This window comes from Myiozetetes cayanensis, unplaced genomic scaffold (genome assembly GCF_022539395.1).
Source record: "Myiozetetes cayanensis isolate MyiCay16 unplaced genomic scaffold, myiCay2020 scf5-8, whole genome shotgun sequence".
Taxonomy (NCBI): Eukaryota; Metazoa; Chordata; class Aves; order Passeriformes; family Tyrannidae; genus Myiozetetes; species Myiozetetes cayanensis.
Genome location: NW_026087742.1, coordinates 89,438,815 through 89,449,723, shown reverse-complemented (window position 1 = coordinate 89,449,723; position 10,909 = coordinate 89,438,815). Strand labels below are relative to the sequence as shown.

The 10,909-nt window shown below is 40.1% G+C and overlaps 1 protein-coding gene across 1 annotated transcript in view; it reads left to right on the top strand.

Moving 5' to 3' along the window:
* Positions 1–8,621: 8,621 nt before the first annotated feature.
* ST6GAL2 (ST6 beta-galactoside alpha-2,6-sialyltransferase 2) overlaps positions 8,622–10,909 on the top strand; it is a 174,694-nt gene continuing 172,406 nt past the window's right edge. Inside the window, exon 1 of the mRNA XM_050332609.1 lies at positions 8,622–8,658. The gene's annotated coding sequence lies outside the window, so the exon portion shown is untranslated. The remainder of the gene's footprint in view (positions 8,659–10,909) is intronic.

The following is a 10,909-nucleotide window of genomic DNA, read 5'->3' as shown; positions in this document are numbered from 1 at the left end:
CATAGATCATCTAGACTCATCCTACCTCTGAACAGAAACATACTACCTTGTGTGCTTAGATGGTATAAGGCTGAGGATGAGTAGTTGTTAATTGTCAGTGTCATTAATCTGTGCATTGATTTTGTTGTAAGAAGGTGTTGACCTTACCAGAGGTGCTTCTCCAGAGTCTGAAACACTGAAGGTGAGATTCAGGTGCCTAAAAACAGGCTTCTTCTAGCATGTGAGGTGCTCTGCTGTGTGACCTGGGATCTTCCCTAATTGTGACTGACCTATCTTCCTCCTCCTGCTTCATCCTTCTGACATTCAGTGCCCTCTACAGGAGTGGGCCCCAACCATCTTTCAAAAAATGTAGTACAGGTGACACTTAAGTGGAACTAATAAATACCCAAGAAAAAATTGCAATAAGCACACTAAAATTCACCCTTTAGCCAATCTTCTTTTGTTCTCTCTTTCACATTTCATGCCCCCTTAGGCTGATATCCTCAAGGAAGATGCACATGGATACCAACCTTCCCTGCTGCAGCAGAATCTGTGTTCCACCACAGCAGATGGCTGTCTTTGCCACACTCCACTCTTGTGCAGTACAAAAAGCAGTGTAGCCGCATCCAGACCACATAGACTTGCTTCAGGCAGGCTTTTTCTCCTTTCTTGTGCAGCTGCTTATCTTGAAGCAAAATCCTGCCCTGCCTTTCCTCAGCGGACTCACTGTTTGTGAAAAATGTAAGCAGATTTGCTCTTAGGACTTTAATAATTTTGATTTTCTGAATATTGAGCCTTATTGCACCTCTGGAGGTGCTGAGCACCCAGGAAATCTATCCATATTCTTCTTATGCCCAGCTAGGATTGATATCACAGTACTTTTTCAGTATTATGGACTTATCTAGAGAAGAAGAAGGAAAGGATCAAGCACATATTATATTTAAAAATTTACAATGTATTCAGTTATATTTCTGAGGATTTATTGTTGTTTTCTAAATGCTCTTATTGTCCGATCTTTCTATGCCTTCAATTCCTCTGCAGACTCACGTCCAACAAAAACAACCCTATGCATGAATTCTTTGAACAAAAATATAACCCCACAGTTAAGTGTATAGCAACACAGTGAATTTAAACCAAATCTTTACAAAAATGCCTCAAGCATGCACAGGAAGTGTTGGGGGAATTAACTGAGAACAAAAGGAGTAAACTGATTTAGCAGCATTTTGTTCTACTACTACACTTTTCTCAAATTCATAGATGCCCTGCTGGTGTAAACAGCACTAATTCCATTTTTACCATTTTTAGCTAGAGATCTATTCCAAATGTTTTGACTGCAGTGTAGGTTCTCTTCATACAAGGATAAATTTGCACTCTTTTACCAAGGACTGAGTAAGTGATAAAAGAGGACATTTCCTACAATGCCCTGTTTGTGTAGCTGGGATAATCTCAAGTCTTCTCAGGCTTTTAAGGTTTTCAGATACCAAGTAGAATGTATTTAGATTTGTACTTATTCAAAAATCAAAACGCCCTCAAGTACTAATGGCTTAATTTATATTTCCTAGGCTAAAAAAATGTTAGAGTGGGATTTTCTGAGCTGAGTAAACCTTTATCAGCTGTTCTTATGCTTTTGGCATTCTTTCTTCTCATCCCTTTCCCTCAGGGATACAATAAAAATAGCTAACGTTAATTTTCTTCTCTAGTTTTTGTATCCACTGCTTCTGTTCGACTTTTATCTGGCAAACCAGCTTCCATGGCAGCCAGTGCAGGATTTTGATGCCTGCTAGCTCCTTTTCTGCAGGCTGCTAATCATGCTCTCTCCCTCGCTGTAGGTTTCATCAGATGACCTTGTGCTACTGTGGGTTATGGCCTGACTAATAGTACAAGGCTTGGTTCAAAGACAAAGTCTTCTCTTCCATTGGGACAACTATTTACCAAGGCATGACAAGATGCAATTACTGCTCCAGTAGTGCTGAGACAGAATCTGATTCCCTCAGCTACCCTCACCTCCTCCTGGTATTCCTTCCCCTCAGCTCCTTGTAGTGTGCCAGGGTATTATGAGGCAGAGGCAACACAGCTAAACTGTTATGGTCCAGAAAAGTTTTTTATGCTTAAGAAGGAAGTAGGGAGTCACAGAACATTAGCAGACATCAGCCTAGATTCGTGTTCTGCAACAAAGTCAGCCTAGGATATCAGGTTATTTGTATGAAATTTATTTGTTGTTTGCTTAAAAAGATTAAGTGTTGTTTGGCATGAACCCAATCTTGTCTATGTTGTCTTCTTTTTTCAATGACCATTTTCTCAGCCAGATTACTTTCATGTTGGCTGTGCACATCCTTCTGTGTCTGGGAGCATGACTGAGCTTCTAGGCAGAGGTGCAAATCTAGGCAACATCAGGGCACAACTCCTCTTCCTCCGTGCTCTACTTTCTGCACAAAGGTGAGTGTATGGACAGAAGCTGCAGCATTGCCCACAAGGTAGATGACTTCTCCTCCAAGTGCAACCACTGCATGAACATGCCAATTACATTTCTGTCCCCCACATCACGTATCTCTTCTCTCCCTCGTTTACTGACCTCCACCTGGGTGATATGGTGGGCAATGCTCTGTGCATAATCCAGCTCTTTATGTTGTTTTCACGTGATCTTAGGCTCAGAGTGAAATGAGGATTTCTATCCCTTTTCCCTTTTCAGTTTATCTTTTCCCCTTCTTCATGTTGCTAACCACATTACCTTTGATAAGAACTGGGATAAGCAGCGACCCTTCACATAAAAGGGACAACAGTAAAATCCTGTTTTTCCTTTCTCTAGGAAACAGAAAAATTAAGACTTAGGAGGTTGTTAATTTTTTCTTTCTGATAATCTAAAGGAACAACCTTTTGAAATAGATGTTTCAAATCTGGTTTCTTGTAGAGGTACTTCACTTTCTCATGGTGAAATACATTGTTCCTTGCTGATTGTACTTGTATAGGGCAAAGTTTAATGTAAAACCAATCTTAGAGGCATTTGTGACTATGGGTAGTTGCAAAGCAGTACACTAACTCAGGCATACTCATGTAGGATTTTATGATAGGCTGTACTGGGCTAATGTTTTCCTGTTGCTGAAAAGGAGAATCTGACACCCCTTCCCACATTCTGCTCCTCCCTTATCCAGTTCTGTGCTCACGTTGTTGTATTTGGAGTAAACCCCTTCTGATCACTATCTCAGAATATCACAAATGTTATATGCTGAGCAGATTTTCTGCGATTTAATGTGTTGAACCTCTTTTTGTGCACTTAGACGAGACCCAGTTATGGCTCAAGATATGCAACAAAAATCATAACTGGGATGAGGACGTGTGAAGGGACAACCAGAATGTCCCTTTTGGCAAAGGCAAACTGATAATTCATCTCATGCCATATCAGGAAACCATGCACTATTAAGCACATCCCAGAGACTTTAGTGACTACCCCAGTTATGGCACTCAGGTCTGGAAGGCATCAGCACACCACCACAATTCAGCACTTTCAAAGCAAATGGTACAAGCCATATTTTCAGCTTTCTTTTTCTGTCACTCTTATGTGTTTCTTCTCCATCAAACATAGCAGCAACACACACGCATGCTTGTAAGCCACCATCACAACCATTTGGAGCCAGGAGAGGAAAACAATCTCCTTTAGATCACTTAGGACTTACTACCACAACACCTTGCTGGGGTTAGAAAGGCAGTCTAACCAGACCTGTTGCCAGATCATTTAACCTAGGAGCTAGTACAAGTGCTCTAATGGCCGTGAATGAAATTTTCCAGTACATTCAAAATGCACAGAGCAGTAAAAAAAAAGCCAAGCTGTATGATGACTTCCTGGCAGATTAAAGCATGGGGAGATAAAGACTTGCTGAAAAAACACTGGGCTCAGCAGCCACCACTTTTATGCCCACCTCACTTATTTGTGCTGCTGTTTCTGCATGTTTCACAGAGGCGTTATGCTAACTGTCACCTCCCCAAAGACAGCTCTTCCCTCAGTATTAGTTTAGTACTTACTTCCCTAAGTCCTTCTTTTTTACTTCTCAGGTGTTTTAATATGTCTATTCAATGACAATTACTATGGAAACTTTTTTTCCCTCCTCAGATTGCAATAGGCAGTGAGGGCCATTACAATTCCCCAAATGCAAATAAGAAAGTGGAAAACCAGTTTAAGATTTGCTTTAAGTAACCTCTGAGCTACCAGTAGGGTTCCCTAACTCAGCTTTGGGTTTTTGCAGCAGAAATAGGCAGTTTTACATATGCTGAGGGCCTGCCCAGTGTCAGACTTCATCTGTCTTTCTTTCAATCTGCAAGGTCAGGCAATGCTGGGGATAGAAGCCCACCACTGTGGGACAGTGAGTGAGACTGAGCTTCTGAATGGATCTGCTGAAAATCTTCATTACCATAAACACCTCAGACAACCCCACAACAGAACATATTTTCAACTCAATATCTCGTTTTATTGAAATACATAAAAATTAATTTATTTTTTCACTTTTAAACACAGAAAAAACAAATACAGAGGCTTTATGAAGAGTTTTCTCCCTTCCTAGCTTATCCTGGATTACAAAACTTTATGTAATAGTAATTACTTAATAAATACTACTGTGAATTACATTTTCATTGACACAAGCAATGTATTTTTGTTGATACACAATTCCAAAAAAAATCCCTTGCCAACAGCATCTTCCATTTAAGGAGAAACAGCTTATTCAGTGTAATTTAAAATTACAGTGGCCTGGAAACCTTGAGGGTGATATAGCTTGACCTTGAGGTTTGGATTCTGTAATGACATTGCAGAAGTTCCTGCTGATTCTGTGCAACTTAAAAACCCACAAGTCAGTATTTACAGGTGCAAAAGTTGTATGTGTCAGACAATATATGTGGGTATTTTACTGTACTGGAGTTACAACACTAGCTTGATTAATTTTGTGTTGCAGACCAAAGCTAGTATGGATGCAAATCTGTAGTAACTACATTGAAATTAGTTTACGTGTATGTAAAAGAGAACAGAATATAAACATTACAATAAAAAGTCTTCTCCACCCTTCCATGAATTTTCCATGAATCAATGAAATGGTTCTTTTAATCAATTGAGTAAAATCTTGTACCTGTGACATTAAGATGTACATACTTAATTCTTGCAGTCTAGCACACATAAAAATCATTATCTGAAAGATAGGCTGCGTTTGTAGCTTTGCACTATAAAATTACTAGAATTTTGTGAGAAAGTAGGGAGAGGGGATAGTTATATCTTCAGAAATCAGTTTTATCTAAGCTAGTGTGGTGTCACTCACAAGGCAAAGGTTGTGTGCATGTATGAGTTACAAGTTTTCATATCTTAGATCATTCAGGTTTCTAATAATTGTAAAATTGATATTGTTTCTCCTGTGCTAGTAATACTGACACTGGGATAATTCTGACATCATTATAAAACATGCACTGATTCCTTAGTGTAACATTTCTGGTCATTCAGTCATATGTGGAGAGAGTTAGAAAAGGAAGAGACACAGATAAAAACATCATTAGGACTACCTAGCACCAGTCAGTACCCACTTCACACTGACTGCCAAAGGATATAGTATGCCATATTAGATAAGTCTTACTATTTTCAGACAGTAAGTAAGACACCAGTGTATAAGACTTGTAGTTGATATTGATGGATAGTAGTATTCACACAAGAAATATTATAGTCCCAGTATATCACCCTCATCTTCCAGTATATTAAATGCACTTTTCAGTCAACGGGTGTATCTCAAGAAAAATCTTGCACATCCCAGAGAAAATGAGAGCTGTTTCTTTAAGAATCTGCTGCTACGGGAGGTTAATGGCTTTACTATTACTCACTAAAAGTTAACTACAGTTATTGACAGGCAAACCACAGAAATTGGCTTGTGTCAATGAAGAATGGCAAATAGATACATGTACCATGGAAAGAGCCCTGGAGGAAAAGTTCTTTGCACAGTAAAATTAGATTCACAGGTCACAGATGATTTGTTAGCTCTTTCCAAGTTGTAGAGCCATAATTTACGGGAGAGCTCTCCAGGACTGTTTACCTGCACTAGAAAAAAGAATCCTTTTATTAAAGTGTAAGTTGCATGTCCTCTCAAGTGACAACCCACAGATCTGACTGAATTAATATCATCCACTAAGAATAGAACCCTCCTATCATTCTAAAGGTAATAGGCATTCTTTGAACCCTTGTTTCCATTCTTTTCTGCGAAGCCTTCTTTTAGCAAGCCCAGATGGAGGAATAGTTAAAGGGCTGGATAGTTTGTTTTTAATGCAAAAAGATGTCAGATGTCAGCTATTCAGGTTGCCCTCATGATGTAAACACATTTCCACTGCCTATTTTTAATTTCTAGAAATAAGCTTTTAAAAACCAGCAACCTCAGCTAGTACAGCTTGCAAGGTGGGGAAGCTCTACCTGAGACAGATACCTGCAGGTCTTCCCCAAGCCATGTCTTTCCCTGCTGTGGTTTTACAGACATGCCAACTGAGGGAGTGTATCAAGGAGGTTTAAGACCCTCATGGTCCTGCAGTAGGGGTGTTTTTGATGGGAAAGAAGGTACTGATGGGAAGCCCCAGTGGTGCTGACAGAGTAGCTCTGACCTTGGGAGCAGTTCTCTGGCAATCCAAGCAGTGCAGCTCAACAATCTCCTGTCTAACCTCTCCAGAGGCCAAATAGAGAGAAGTATGTGTTTTGTAAGAGTGAACTTCCACACTAAGTTATGCTAACAATGGGGTGTTGCAATGTATGGGCTATAGCCACTACTAGTTCTTGCTTTTTATACCAAGAAAATAAGGTCTTGAAAGTCATGGCTGCTACTGCCCATGCTCTCCAATGACTCTAGATGTCTTCTGAGCCCATCTGCATTGGGGATCCTTTAGGAACAAAATGTGCCAGACAGGGTTGGTCTTCAGTTTAAACACAAGTGTGTATTTACCACCCACTGTCTCAACTACTCTGAGCTGGAGGAAGGTAGGAGCAACAAAGTACAGAAATATCAATCTTTTCAAGACTTCTGCTACTGAGACAGCACAAAGACTCAGAAAGAGCTTCTGTCTGAACACTTCATATTTTATGACTTCCTAATAGACTTGTCAAGACCCTAACATTATTTGTCTTTGATTAGGAGTAATTAAATACTAAGTACATGTTTTGGAGATTAACAATTGGACAGTTGTGTGTGAAAACATCCCCTGCCAAATGTTAGCAGGCTGCACAAGGGTGTCATGGAGTGTTGCAGAGTGCTAACAAATTAGATAGACCTGTCAATAAGGCAACTCTCAATTGTGACTGCTTTTTTAATAGGCTTCTGTTAATTATTTGCTCTCCTTTTCTCCCCGTTTCAGTCTTTGTTAGAAGGTCTCCTTGTGCCTCTGAATGGTGATACCAAACAACAGTCCTTTAAGTCACTGTCACATTGGGACTCTGCTGAGCTGGCTCCCAGGTGTTGCCTGCATTGCTCATGGGGACAAAGCCAGATTCATACATCCTACTTTATTTTTTTTCACCCTTTTTTTCATCGGCTTTACATAGGACCCTGTAGTTATTGGAGTTGTAGCAAGATCTGGGCAAAGCCACTGCTACCTGGGGAAAAAGGGTGCTGGTAAATTGAAGGAAATTGATGATTTTTCCCCTAGTTGTTACTTTTGATATGGTGTTGTACATGTGTGTAGGTGGGTGTATGGATGACCGTGTGTGAGGAAGACAGATGGACTGACGGAGGGAAACCTTTGAGAACGCTTTCCTCTTTTACTTAGGAAGAGGGTATATTTTATCTGATTTTTATCAAAGGTAACATCAAAAGTAATGAAAGGATAAATAATTTTAATGCTTCAGAGAACAAGGATTCTAAAGAAAAAGATTCTGAAGAATTGTAAAGAAAGGATCTGTCTTGGAGATTTAGCTTTTAAAAATCCTTTTGATTCCTTTGCCAAATGCAATAATATTCCATTATAAATTGTCCTATTAATGTACATGTAGCATTCCATACTTTAATGGTGTATGCAGATACAAACAGTCAGTGATATGTATTTACTAAACTGTTACCTTTCCAGTTAGTGAATCGCTTAGCCCGAATGCTTTCTGTCATAAATACAGTCATTAGAGGTATGAAATTATTGATCTAAACTGCTTTCCTGGGAGACTGTTTCTTATAAAGAGCAGAGTCGGGTCTTTTTTTGGCTGGAAACTGGGCTAGATTTCATAATAAAACTTTCATCATAAAAAGAAAAAATTAAAGGCTCTGAACAACAATAACCTCCCTATGATACATCAATGACTAAATCTTTGGGAGAACAGGCTTTCATTTTTCTTACAGGGGAAGAGAGTAGGAAGGATACAATTTTTTTCAAGGAACTCCTTTTTGAAGAGATCATGCTAAAAAAACTGCTGAAGAGATCTCTTGCTGTTATAATTTGCAGAAAGGAGATCTCATAATTATAGTCAGAGTTTATTGTGTCTCTCCCTCTCTACCCCCCTCCCTGTCCACCCCTCCTTCCCCTCCGACCCTCCCGCCCTGTGTGTGTATTCAGAGAGCTAGAGAAAGCTGGCAGCACTACCTGAATAGCTACTGAAAGAGTGAGACTTCTCAGTTCCTGCTTCATTACTGGGTAGCAGCTATTCCAGTGTGTGCGAGTGCCTAACTGCATCCTCCCATCGAAAAGCCCTTGGTAAGTCCCCTTAGCCAACAGAGCTGAGGATTAACTCAGCCGAAGGCAGGAGGGGGGTGGCAGGGAGCTGTGGGGACACTCAGAGCCTGTGCACAGATAAGATCTACTAGATTTCAAGGATTTTCTGTAATAAATGTGTAAAATCTTCTGCGGATTGCTGGAATGCAAAGGCAATCGCAAGGAATGTTTTGAGTGCTCAAGAGAAATGCTAAGTACATTCAGGAGCGCCTGAAACAGAACAGAATTTTTCTGCAGGAGATGAGATTAGTAAATGCTTCTCAGAACTGCAAGAAGAGTGGTTTTGTGTTGTTTTGTTCTTTTTACCGTTAGCATTTTTCTCTTGTTTTCCTTCCCCCCACCACCTTTATTGTGCTGACTGTGTTAATATGCTCAGAAAGAAGAAACTGTATCTTCCTGCAGGCTGATGACATTTGAAATGTAGAACTTTAATCAGAAGAGAGATGAGAGCTGAAGGTATAGAGGAGATAAAAGGTGCTTTTTATTTGAATTTACATTCTTGTCCATGTTTCTGGTGTTGATTGTATGCACTTACCAGGCTCAGAAAAACTCTGAAAAACTGGGATGCACATTTTCTGCTCAAGATGCCAATGTTTGCACTTGTATCACGTTTCGTTAGTCATATGCCTGACAAGTGGCACTCTCCAGGTAGCTCCTTTCAGTGTATGTAGCAAAAAGCACTCCCAGACAGATGCTTTTCTTTGTTTACCTTGATCTTTGAGTCAAGTTCATTGGGCTCAGCAGAAAATTGTAGAGGCCACTGGAGAGGTCAGGTCACAACTCTCCTTGCCCCAGCTGAGCAGTGGCATTTGAAACGAGGCTGGAATGGTGCTGTTATCTGAGGGTCCTAGCACCCTGGACCTGGCTGTGTTTTGATTCAAAAATTATGAAGGAGTCACTTCAGGGACAGGCCAGAGGTTATTGTCTAGCAATACAGAGCATTAACAAAATAACTACCTCCTGACTGAACTCACAGCTACTCCCCTGATGAATAAATCCAATTCAGAAGAGACGACTTCCTGACTAGCAGGGCATGGGGCCACTGGCTCATCTGTTACTGTCAGTCTAGTCCACACCTCTGTTGGCTACAGCTGTCTGTCGGATCACATATAGGTGACACAGTTGTATTTATAACTATGAGGGGAAAGCTGTTCCTTATATTTAGAAAACATACACTCATGATGTGAAACTGCTGCTCAGTGTCCCTAGACATCATTTTCTTTGCTCCTGAGTAAACATGATAGCTCAAAGGATTAGGTTTTAGGTCTGCAACAGTTGCTTTCCAGTTAGTGTGAGTAAATTTACGTCTTTTCTACAGGTCAAAAAGAAGAGATTGACTTTTTTTTCCCCTTTCAAAAGACTTTCATGTTTATTAAGGGACAACTTTCAAGCAAATATTAGAACAGAGATCAGATTTACAGTCAAGCACAGAATAGATATTGCTTCCTGAAACTCAGTCACTTTTTGTTATGTTGACAGGGAAATCATGGTAAGGGGTGCAGATGACTAGGGGGTTGATTAGTGATTTTATATAGCACCAAGCAATGGAAATTACAAGTAGGAATATGCCTTGTGTTCCAGGTTCTCAGTCATCATTACTTCATCAATAAAATTAAAATATCAAAGTTGCATCATTACCTGGGATGCTTAGTGCATTAGATATTATACTGGGGTGCAATACAGGGAATAATATTTCCAGGGGAAAAAAAGCTGTAGCAAAGAACATGTTTAGGGTTTTGTTGCTAGGGCTTTGTGTATTTGTGTCCATCAACTACATAACTTTGTTGCTAGAATACTCTTGAATACAACTGAGGGCTGTCTTTTCTAAGTTTGTTTTGCTTTCATCATCTGCATGGATATATGAAAGAGGTGAAACACCTCAATGAGAAGAATTTCAGTGCAAAGAGAAGCAGGAACAGGTAGCTCTGTTCAGCTCTGTGCCACATCAAATTCAGCCTTAACCACACTCATTTTAGTAAGTGGACTCTGCTGTCATCTGTTTGCTATCAGCATGGCCGGATGTTCTCGAAGCATCGTAATACCAGGTCTTGATGGTAGAAAAATGCTGGGGGCTGTTCACCAGAGACCAGATGCCATGACCTTCCTGTCTACTGGAAGTGTACTCTGTGAGGATGATGCAACCCAGCACAAGAAAAAGAAACTAGGAAAGACTCTTTGCTGACAGGCAAAATCTGTGTTTGTCATGGACAGAGTACACTCTTCAGAGCTTCAC